At 46.1% G+C, this 12,110-nt stretch overlaps 1 non-coding gene across 1 annotated transcript; it reads left to right on the top strand.

Moving 5' to 3' along the window:
- The first annotated feature begins 4,142 nt into the window (after window positions 1-4,142).
- On the top strand, window positions 4,143-4,249 carry LOC114218284 (U6 spliceosomal RNA). Its single transcript, XR_003611162.1, has one exon. It is a non-coding gene; the product is annotated as a U6 spliceosomal RNA (small nuclear RNA).
- Window positions 4,250-12,110: the final 7,861 nt, after the last annotated feature.

Genomic DNA, 12,110 nt, shown 5'->3' with positions numbered 1-12,110 from the left:
CTAACCAACAACCATTCTGTAGTTGCTGGATTTACAGGCATTTTTCAGTCTTTCACTATTATATATAACATAAGGATGAATATCTTTGTGATTAGTATTTGTGATCAGTGTTTTTTTTTTGCTGTTGTTTTGTTTGTTTTTGTATTTCAAATGATCCCTTTAGGATAGATGATCAGAATTGGAAATAAATTGATGTCAAATCACGTCTTCCTTTGAGGGTGTGTGTGTGTGTGGAGGGGAAGCATGAATGTTTTATTAGCTCTTAAGACCTATTGCCCAATGATTTCAGAAATGTACCAATTACAGTTCCACTTGAGACCATTTCAGGACATCCTGATTCATACAGGGTATTATGGTTTAATGTGTGTGTGTGTGTGTGTGCGCGTGCACGCGCATTACCCACATACATATGAAATCTTGCTTTCTTTACGTTTTTTAGTTAATATTAATGTTAGATATTCATGCTGACAGGAGATATTCAATCCTCTTGCCCTCTTCTGAGAGTCATCTGTTCAGGTCCTTCACAATTGAGACGAATTTTATTTCAATCTTTGGGGAGTTTCATGTCCCAGATTCTTAATTCTGTCCTCTTTTAGATGGAGGGGAGCTCTTCTCCCACCTCTAACTCCTTTGGAAATTCCTTTCTGAATTCAAGTGTCTTTGGTATAGGAGGACTGGGCTTGGTGGCTGTGAGCCTTGATGAGAAGGGACACAAATATATGGCAGTCTGAAGCCTGCAAAGAAGGTTGAGTTTCATCCCTGGGTGGAGAGTCTTCAGAGGGAAGGAATTGGTCTGTATATAGTTTTCTCTCCACTCTCCATTTTTAAATACCCCAGAGGGACCCTGGGTGTTTTTCTTCTCCTTATTTGACTCAAATTGAGTCTTTAAATAAACTATGCTCCTCGTAGGAGCTTAAGACACATATTTAGAGGAAATGTGTCATTGAAAGTGCTATTTTGAAGTCATGCGGTAAATTATCAGAGCAGGAATCTCCTCACCCCCTCTGAGTTCTGTGCCTTCTTTGGCTCCGGGGCTTAGAGAAAAACTTTCTTTTCTTTCCTCTCCCATCCCCTTTGCCTTCTAAGACTGACACAGAGAACATGGCTTGCCCTGAGAAACTTGCAGGTGGCGAGGAGATGGCAAGTACGAGGCAGTTGTGTGTGTTGAAGTAAGCGTGGGATGTGTGGGAATGCAAGAGGTGATAGTAACTCATTCATGTGGGGAGTGGGGCTCAGCAATGGTAATCAAGGGAGCTTTGGGGACGAGGGGACATTGGTGGTCACCTTAAATGATAGACAAGTTTTGGAAATTTAGCAAAGGAGTCAGCTAAGTTTCTATTAGTTTCCACTCTGTCTCACTGGTACCAGCAGGAATCCTGGCTCTCCATGTTGCTGCCAGAGACAGTCATCCATCCATCCATCCATCCATCCATCCATCCATCCATCCATCAATGCATACATACAACATACATACATCTGACAGTTTATTCAGTCACTTATTCATCCTTCCAATGATCCTTCCATCTTCCCATCTATTTTACACTATCTGCGAAGGCCCTACTCTCTGCAGCATACTGAAGGCACAAATATTAATAACACAAGATTCTAGCTTTCAGGGTGCACATAGTCTAGTGGTTAGCTGAATAACTTAAAAATAGATAACAATACAGTGCAATAAGTGTTTAGGGTATGCCTGTATAAAAGTCTTTTACCCAAAAGGCCTTACCTGATCACCCCGTCTGAAATAGGCTCTAGTTATTATTCTTTTTCTTTTCTTTTTATTTTTTTTAAAGATTTTGTTTATTTATTTGACAGAGAGATAGAGAGAGAGCACAAGTAGGCAGAGAGGCAGGCAGAGGGAGAGGGAGAAGCAGACTCCCCGCTGAGCAGGGAGCCCGACGTGGGACTCAATCCAGGGACTGCTGGATCTTGACTTGAGCCGAAGGCAGCTGCTTAACCAACTGAGCCACCCAGGTGCCCTGTTATTATTCTTTTTCATCATATTCTTCTTATTTTCCTTTACAGCATTTATCACAATTTGTTATTATATACTTAATAGTATGTTTATTTGCTTCCTGTCTTCCCCCATTAACTGGAAGCTCCATGGGGGTAAGTTCTATGTCTGCTTTGCTTATTCCTGAATACTCAACCCGTAGTCTATGTGTGGCATCCTGCAGGCCTGTAGGAAACATTCACCAAATGAATTAATAAATAAGCACTGATCACACCCAGGAATGATCATTTCTTGCACTAAACCAGTGGTTCTCAAAGTGTGATCCTGGGACCAGCAACATCACTTACTAAAAATGAAAATTCTTGACCTCACCTGTTGGTTCACAAACTGGCACCGTACACAGAAGGCAGAGAGAGAGACCAAAGAAAGAGGCAGACCACTCCAGATTGGTAAGTGGCAGGTTAATAAGCAAGGGAACCTACTTACAAGACTTGGCTTTTGTGGCCACAAGAGAAGTACATCTCTGCACCCAACCACCTAATCTTAAAAGTTTATATAGAAGCCTTAACTGGGTTCAGCCATGTCTTCAGTCCCAGGTGGTCTCAACAACACTTTACTCTCTCAAAGCTACATCCTTGGAATGCTCCCACTGTGGGAACAGTAGGAAGAATATACATCCCAAGGACAGGGGAGGGGGTGAGGAGCGTCCCATTGCCCGGGTCCTGCTTGAGGGTCAACCAGCAGTCATGTCCTCTCAGTTACCTCCTCCCACACCACCCTACACCAGAATTAGAATCAGAAACTTAGAAATCAGCAATCCACATTTTAAAAGCCTCGTGGGTGATTCTGATGCATGCTAAAGTCTGGGAACACTGCACTAAATTAATAAATGGTAATTCTAGTCTACTTTCGACATCTCTAGATTTCAGTGCAGAGACAAGAGTAATTGTGTCTGGACTGGGGAATACTTCATGGAGAAAGTGATATTTTTAAGGAAGCCTTGAGCTAGATGAGCCAGAGAAAGGCAATTCAGGCAGAAAACTGTATGACGGAAAGTGTGGATTAGCCTGGCCTTTGGAAGAATCTATAAGTAGTCTGCATGGCAGGGAATGGCATGAGATGAGGATGGAGATGTAAGCAGGGGTCTTGAATGCCAGGTTTCAAGCGAGGAGGTATCATGTACTCCATTTCCCCTCCCTGTGGAGGTCCAGACGGACCTGCGTCAGATTTCCCCAGGCTCACTTCCCACCCCTTCCTTCCTTTCTCCTCCCTCCTTCCCCTCCTCCCTCTTCTCTCAGCTCCTCCCTCCCCCTGGGGGTGAGACAGCTAGGCTCCCAGGCCAGCCCCACCCTGCCCTCCCTGGCCAGCCAGCCCACTGATGTCAGCTTGGTGGGGCTGTCTGGTTTGAGCTTTGGAGCCAGGCCTAGTCACCTCCCTCACAACTCCCTGCTTTGTGGGAAAGCCCAGGATGCTGATACGCTCAAGTAGCTCATTGAGGGCTTCCAGGGCTCAAGAGAAAGAATCTCCTCCACTGGAGACATCTTGCTCTGGGGGAGGGAACCTTGGTGTCAGAGCCAGGGTTTCTCAGGACCCAGGCTTACGTCATACCACCTCCAGGGGACTGGCTCCAGGCCCTCTCCTTGCCTAGTGACTCACAGCAGGCCCATTCTCTAGGGTCCTCAATCCAGTTGTGCTTGGAGGTGATGAAGCTGATCATAGCCTTAATGCCGCCAATAGGTACTATGTATCCAGCACTTAGTGTGTTGGCACTATGAGTCACCTACACCTTGTAGCTCTCAACTTTATGCAACCCCAATAATATTTTTCAATGCCAATTTTACTTTATTTTTTTTGAGATTTTATTTGTTTATTTGAGAGAGAGCAAGGAGAGAGCGAGAGAGCACAAGCAGGGGGAGGGGCAGAGGGAGAGGGAGAAGCAGGCTCCCTGCTAAGCAGGGAGCCCAGTGATGATGTGGGGCTCTATCCCAGGACCACGACCTGAGCTGAAGGCAGACACTTAACTGACTGAGCCACCCAGGTGGTGCCCCTTCAATGCCACTTTTAGCATTCATAGATAATATAACCAACCTGTATCACAGTTTCATAATATTAACAAAACAAAACAAAATGCCACAATTAACTTAAAGGAGGAAATAAAAGGTATTTAAAATACAAGAATATATATTCGGTGCTTGTGTGGGCAGCACATAAACTAAAACTGGAACGATATAGACAAGATTAGCATGGCCCCTGTGCAAGGACAACATGCAGATCTGTGAGGCGTTCAGGACGGAAACGCTTGTAACAGACGATGACTTGCGGGTATAAGGAAGTAGTCATTCCCTGTGAATGGGCAACAACTCTGAACACATCTTGATACAGATATGTGACATGATCGGCTCTGATGCCAATCAATTCCGATTTCTGCAGTGGCCACCTCTCCCGCTGAAGTTCCAAATAAAATAGAGTCCGGTCTCCCTTGATTGACATGGTGCCCTGCCGTCTTTTGTTTGCCCCTCCAGATCCATTCTCCCCCACTTCTCTTCCCTGCTCTTGGCCCCGGGAGCCACACTCACGCCCTCTGATTTCCTGCTGGGTTTGGCCAATGAAAGTCCTGACAGGAGATGGGGTGAGGGAAGGAAGGGAGATTGGGGTTTTTATCTTTCTGCCTATCTTCCTGTCTACACCCCTCATCCTAAGGCCGCTGCTATTCTCAAGGTGGCTATTATGGGTTGAATGAGAGCCCCCCAAAGCTGTGTCTGTGGAGCAACCTGATATGGTGGAGGCGGGCACAGGCAGGGAAAGAATTCACCCCAGGCCAAACAAAGGAGATAGAAGTTTAGTGACTACACTGCAAGGACAGCAGAGGAGAGACTGTCTGCCAGGAGGCGGTGGTGCGGGGCTGTCGTTAAGGGGGGGAAGGTGAGGAGGTATGGGGTATATGGCATTTTCCTTTTTTGGTACCTGTGCCCAGTTGTAAGCAGGCCATTGGTCAGCTAGGGCTTGTGGATATTTGGAGGTGGGTCGCCTGCTGGGCCTGTTTGCATTCAGCCCAGGGGTCACTGTGGGCCCTTTTACCTTACTCAGGTTTCCATTGCTCAAGCGTGCTGCCTAAAACAGTCCTCTACAATGTCCATATTCTAACTTCTGGAACCTGTGGACGTAGCCTTATTTGGAGAGAGGATCTTTGCCGATGTAATTAAGGCTCTCAAGATGTGATCACCCTAAATTCAATAACAAGTGTCTTTAGAAGAGACAGAAGAGAAGACAGAAGAGGAGATGGCCATGTAAAGACAGAAGCAGAGGGGCGCCTCGGTGGCTCAGTTGGTGAAGCGTCTGCCTTCAGCTCAGGTCATGATCCCAGCGTCCTGGGATATTTGCCCCGTTTGGGGTGGGGAGGGGGGTGGTCCCTGCTCCCTGGTCCCTGCTCAGCGGGGAGCCTGCTTCTCCCTCTCCCTCTGCCACTCTCCCTGCTCGTGCTCTCTCCGTCAGGTAAATAAATAAAATCTTAAAAAAAAAAAAGGCAGAAGCAGAGACTGGAGTGATGCAACCGACCAAGGAAGGCTGGGAGCCGCCCACAGCTGGAAGAGGCCAGGAGGGATTCTCCCCTAGGGCCTTTGGAGGCACTGTGACCCTGCCGCTGCCTTGATTTTGGACTTTTGGCCTTGAGAATTGTGAGAACAGATTTCTGTTGCTTTAAGCCACCAAGGTTGTGGTGATTAGTCGCGGCAGCCCGGGGGATCTAATACTCTCAGCAACACTTCTCCCCTCTCAGGTTCTGGTGATTTCGCCTCTGCTCACACCTCGGATATAGTGGTCGTGACAGCTGGTGTCTGCCCTATCCTGTCTGGCTTCCCCACACCTGTCCACACCTTTGTAATTAGTCATTTTGCAAATCAACCCCTCCCTGACTTATTTTAACTGAATGCGCTGATTTCCTGTCAGGGTCCTGACAGTTACACAGGGCAAATACACTCCAGGAACATTCATGCCAAAATATGTCGTGATTCTTTGTAAAACAGAGTTTATTGTCTAGGCTCATGTAATTCTAACGTCAGATAGGTGAATGTCCCGTGGACCATATGAAAGCTGTGGGGGAGGGGCAACAGCTTGTCATTGTGTAGGAGTGTCCTAAGCATCACAGGACACCTAGCATCTCTAGTTAAAGGGGTTCCACAACCATGACCTTACCATTTCTGTGACATCATTCTATTGAGAACCACTGATTATGTAATATCTTATTTAAACCCTACAATGGCACGTTGGGTACTTTCTCCATTTTACACATGTGGAAATAGGCTCAAAGAAACAAACCTGCTTGGGTCTGTTGGGGGGGGTGGGATCTGGGGTTCAGACTCAGATATGACTGGATTTAAAGCCTGAGTTCCTGATCACAAAGCTGTACTGCCCCTTTGTAGTTTGGGTCTTTGTCAGGGTCAAAGGGCAGAGACAGTGCTGGAGGAGATCAAGTCTAACTCATCATTGGGGCACCTGGGTGGTGCAGTCAGTTAAGCATCTGGCTCTTGGTTTCAGCTCAGGCCCTGAGATTGAGTCCCGAGTGGAGTCTGCTTAAGACTCTCTCTCCCTCTGCCTCTGCCCCTCCCCCCCATATGTGCTCTCCCTTTCTCAAATAAATGAATAAATCTTAAAATAAAAAAAAGTCTAACTCATCACAGAGAAGAGGGGCTCCATCAAAGATGGGAATGGGATGCTATATATAATAAAATATAACTTTAAAATCTCAATGGCTTCACACAGTAAAGATTTACTTCTTGTTCCAGCAAAGTCCAATGTGGATCTTGGTGACTCCCGGGCAGCTCTCCTCCAAGCAGTGAAATCAGAGATTTGGTCTTCCTCCATTAGGAGGCTTTGCCATCTCAGAACCTTTTGTTTCCAGACTCATGCAGATGGAGGAGAGAGGGTGTGGAAGATAACCTGGGATATTTTACGGGCAAATGTGGAAGTGGCAGGCTTTTCTTCTACTTTCTTCCTATTGGCTGAACTCAGTCATATGGTCCATACTTAGATGCAAGCGGGCCTGGGAAATGTAGCCTATATCTAGTGAACATAGCATTGTCTCTGCAGAGGAGTTGTCAAGCTCTTCCAGTCCCTCTATCAAAAGCATAAGGAAGAGAGACTTAAGTTCAAGTGTTGTCTTGACACTAAATGACCACCCTAATATCCTGTCCCTTTTTCGGGCCTCAGTTTCCTCATTTGTCAGATGGTTTTGGAAGCTCATCCCTCATAGCTACATGATGGCCAGATGTAAGAGGAGAAGTAGAGTGCTGGTTGAAAGAAATCCTGGAGAAAGCTGCACCCACCTGAGGTCTGACTATGCCCAACTTAATTTTCCATCTTCTGCAGCCAGGACAGTTCAGCAGATTCTCCTGGTTGTTGAGAAGGCCCTTCCTGTGAAGCTCAAGTGCCTGTGGTATCTTTGAATGCTGGTATTGTTGGGGAAGAGGGATTTTCAGGGAATGAAAGAAGAGTTGGAAGCTAGATATGAGAATCTACCAGAGAACTCTGGCAATGGCCCTGAAGACCCAGTGGAGGCCCTGGAGATACAGGCATTAATCCAAGGAGATGCTGGACTTGTGGCTGAGGAGCCGGGATTGTGTGTGTTGGGGAGCTGATGCTCGCTCCAGTGGACATCCACTGTTTGGTCTGCCCCAGACCACTCTTCCAGGAATCAACTCTCCCATCCCCAAACTACAAGGTTGCAGTGGGAACGGCTATGTTTCTACAATATGACCCTGGTCCCTGGTCACTTGACTGGTCCAGGTCAGGCACTTGACCCATATTGGAACAATAATTTTTCTGCTTGGAATTTTGAAGAGATAGAGATGAGAGAGGAAGAGTTATGTTAACTTCTCTCCAGCTGATTGGTCCAATAACATATAACTCTGAGGTTTTCTTGACAGCCGTATTTTCCTCGCTGTGTAGAAGTAACAAGCAGGAGTAACTGGTCTGATGAGAGAGAACAAAAGATGAGGAGACTCCCAAGGGCATCTGAGTTTCTGGTTCTGCTCCATTCCTGAGACCAGGCTGTAATCTTGTCCCTTGTCTATGTGACATGCCTCCGTATCATTATAATTAACTTTCTCCTTGATAGTGCAGGTGGATGTTTGTTATTTACAATCCAAAAAAGCTAAGGAATAATAAGAACTTTCTTATCAGAGACGTTTATTTATTCAAGTGCATTCTTCTGGTGCAACTACTATGTTCAGGTACCACGCAAGGTGCTGGAAATCCAATGATGAATAGGAGAGCCATAGAATCTACCCTAAGGGACCTTATACTTGGAGGCGGGATAAAAGGCCAGGGCAGGGTAAACCTGGAACAAGTACTATCCAGGTAAAATCCAGGTTTATGAGAACATATAACAAGATTTTGAGAACATACAAGCAGAAAACTGAAGGAATGAGCAGGAATTGAGTGGAAGGAATTGGGCATTAGGATGTAAAGAAGGGAGAACATCCCAGTCCAGAAGAAGAGCGTGAATGATAACTCTATCATGAGGTCGGCATCCTCTGGAGAGACAGCAACTCTTCAGTTAAAGGTCCTGGTTTCTCACCTACCCCTACTTTGGGCCCCCAGCTAATACACTGGTAAGAAGACTCTTTCCTTTTGCCTGAAAGCAGCCCAGCAGGGACCACTCCCTCTTGTCCAGACTCTTCCATTCCTTGTTGAGATATTGCAAGGGGAGAAATACAAAATGCTCTCTTTCCTTCATTCCCCTTTTGGTAGAGAATTGCTAGATTTCACCCTATAGCTATTATCCTCACCTTCCTTACTCCTATGTTGAGGGCAGCAATGTGGCTGGCTAATAAAACCACATTTCCCTTCCTTGCAGAGGGAGATGGCTACTGAGAAGTCAGTGGAAGTGACTGGGTAGGGTTTTTAGAAAGCTGTTTAAAGGGGTTCACTAGCTAGCAAGCACCCCTTTGTCCTTTCCCCCTGTTCTTGCTTATTTGTCCCTGGGACATGAACTTGAGGGGTAGGTGAGAACCTACCCTCTCCCTCTGCCCCTCCCCCAGTTCGTCCAGCAGTCATTTTCATCCGTGAGTTGAAGTCATGTGCTAAGGATGGCAGAGCAGAAGATAGGATTCCAGCTTCCGAGACTTGTAGAGTCCCCATACCAGCCTGGCCCACCTGAAGACGGTTTATCATGTGAGAGGAAAATAAGCCTCTATCTTATTTAGGCCACTGTTGTTTTGGATCTCTCTTACTAAGGGCTGGACAAAAGTCCTCATTGGTGTAACCCTAAAAGCCCTCTCATAACTCAGCTTCTCTTCACTAAATAGTCCCCAAGTCATTCATTCAATCATTTATTCATTCACTCACTCAAACACTCTCTGATTGAAGATAACTATCCCATATTCTGAAATCAGATGAGATTATGTGAGTATAAAATTGTGTGTTGTAAATAGCAAAGCATTAAGCACATACTAAATTGTTATTTTATTATAATTTATTATAATAATATATAAAATATTATTTTATTACTATTATGATTTATTGTTATTCAAGTGTCCAATTAAGAAGTTTTAGTATATAGGGGCGCCTGGGTGGCTCAGATGGTTAAGCGTCCACCTTCGGCTCAGATCATGATCCCAGGATCCTGGGATCGAGCCCCACATCCAGCTCCTGGCTCAGCAGGGAGCCTGCTTCTCCCTCTCCCTCTGCCTCTCCGCCTGCTCATGCTCTCTCTCTCTCTCTCTGTATCTCTGTGTCTTGAATGAATAAATAAAATCTTTAAAAAAAAAAGAAGTTTTAGTATGTAATATGAAATTTGCTGGAGGGAAATTCCTGTTAAGTGGTGTTGAAATCCAGTGCTATTTGGTGTTGTGAAGAAAGGATATGGGGCGCCTGGATGGCTCAGTTGGTTAGGCATCTGACTTCGGCTCAGGTCATGATCTTGAGGTCCTGGGATCAAACCCTGCATCAGGCTCCCTGCTCAGCTGGGAGTCTGCTTCCCCCTCTCCTTATGCCCCTCCCCCAGTTCGTGCTCTCTCTCTCAAATGAATAAATAAAACCTTAAAAAAAAAAAAGCAGCAAGGGATGACCCAGTGCAAGTGCTTTTCAAACTGTAATATGCACAGAGAAGAACTTAGGTATCTTATTCAAAGGCAGATTTTGAGTCAAGAGAGTCTGGGGTAGGCCTGAGATTCTGCATTTCTAACAAGCTCTTAGGTGAGGTTTCTTGCCCTGGACCTTTGAATAATAGGGACCTAGGAGATATTTCCAGGTACTGGGGAGAGAAATGAGGAAAGAGGAGAAAGGTAAACTGAAACCAGAGAGAAAAGGATTTCTGAAAATGGTAAACAAGTTATGTAGAGGCTCCATCTTCAAGCAGGTTAGTAACAATTAGAAAAAGCCAGGAACTATGCATACATTATTTCATTTAATTATTACAACCTTATATAAGGGGAATTCTAATCCTTATTTTACAGTTGAGAAAATAAGTGGAAGCTCAGAAAAGTTAAGGGAAAGTCACACAGCAGGTAAGTGGCAGGGATTGGATTGGGACCCAGGCTTTTCAGAGCCCAGAGCCCGTATTTCTTTCTAAGCATCTTGCTAAAATTCTGGGGAAGCAAATTCCTTTTGCTGAGTTCTTCCTTCACACCCAGGAAATGCTGGTCAGGGGAGGAGGAAGAGGCTGCCCTAAGGAACCAGCCCCACCTGTTTGGCTCAGTTCTTATCTAAGGTCAAGGCTTTCAGTGGCCGCTAAGCTTTGTTTTCAAACACTGGGGCCCCAAGGAGTGGGAAGTGGGAGGGGTACAGGTGGGATGTTTACAAGTTTTGTTGGATAATTTCCACTTTGTAAGCCTAGTCTCCTTTCTGGAGGTAGCCACAGTCCAGAGCAGCAGGAACATGTCTTGGGAAGTGGGAGCCACAGAGTGAGAGCTGCCCTGGCTCTGACCTGGGACCCTTGCTTTCTCCCTGGACGCCTGAGGCCTTCGAGAGGCTACTAAAACACAAGTTTGGCTCAAAAATTGGCTGTCAAGTGCAAGGCTCCAGTGAAGACCCTCATTTCCTCCCAAGATAGATAAATGAGCACTTTGGGTCTCCATAAAAGGTAGGCCACTTGGAGCAGAGCCTCTTTGATAGGCCCCATCTGCCAGTGCTGTTCCCCGGGGCTCTAGTATAAATCTGAGCCATTTCTGTCTCTAGTTTCCAACATGTGATTAGATTTTGTCTAATTTCCCCACCATGGGAAGCTGGGGAGGGTGCTTGCATAATAAATCTTTGATTGGGAAGGTGGTTCTACCATTTGAAAGGATGATGTAAAGGAGAGAGAGGACTAAGTGACTCGTGTATTCAGGGGGTGATGCAGAGGAACAGCTCAAGGTGCAGGAACAGGATAAGCCTGGGATCCCAGAGCAGGGTTGATGAGGTACTGGGGGAGAAAGTCATGGAGTCACACCAGGAATGCCAGCCTGATTGCAGAAAAGCATGAAAGAGCTTCCCTGTAAGAAGAGAAACCAGGACACATGATGTGGTCCCCTTTCCTCTCCAGAGGACAAGCTGTGTTCGCGTCGATGTTAGCTCCACAGGTATGCTGAGGCTATTGGACGCACTGGTTTCAGGTCTGGGATCCCACTAGAGCAGCAGCACCAGAAGTGGGAAGAGATGGGGAAGAGGGGATAGCCTTCTCATTGAAGGTTGCCCAGAGGCATCCTAGTGTGGAGTGTCTGAAGAGGAAGGACTTAATAGCATCTACTCTGGCTGAGCCCAATTCATCTCCCAGCCTTCATTCCTTCGGGAATGTTTTCTATTCCCAGGATCCCACTTTCCCCTCCTTTCTGAGACGGGACCAGCATTTCCAAGGCAGTGAAGAAAAAATAGGCTACCCGATGGGCTGCAACATGGAATGGTGTTGGATATCCCAAATCATCCTCACTCTGGCTGGTCTGGTCCTAGAAGCAGAGGAAAGCCAGGAAAACCCTCTCTGGAGCCCATGACCTCTACCGTCTCCCAGCCACCACCATCTTTGGGGCTAGGCTACTCCAAATGGTTGCCAATACTTGCTGCCTCCACTTTCTCTCTCTCTTTTTTAAGGATTTTATTTATTTATTTATTTGACAGAGAGAGAGAGAGATAGCGACAGCAGAAAGACAAGCAGGGGGGGTGGGAGAGGGAGAAGCAGGCTTCC

This window comes from Eumetopias jubatus, unplaced genomic scaffold (genome assembly GCF_037043125.1).
Source record: "Eumetopias jubatus isolate StellerSeaLion01/CBP00866 unplaced genomic scaffold, mEumJub1_p1.0 scaffold_15, whole genome shotgun sequence".
Taxonomy (NCBI): Eukaryota; Metazoa; Chordata; class Mammalia; order Carnivora; family Otariidae; genus Eumetopias; species Eumetopias jubatus.
This window is presented reverse-complemented; position numbering and strand designations above follow the sequence as displayed.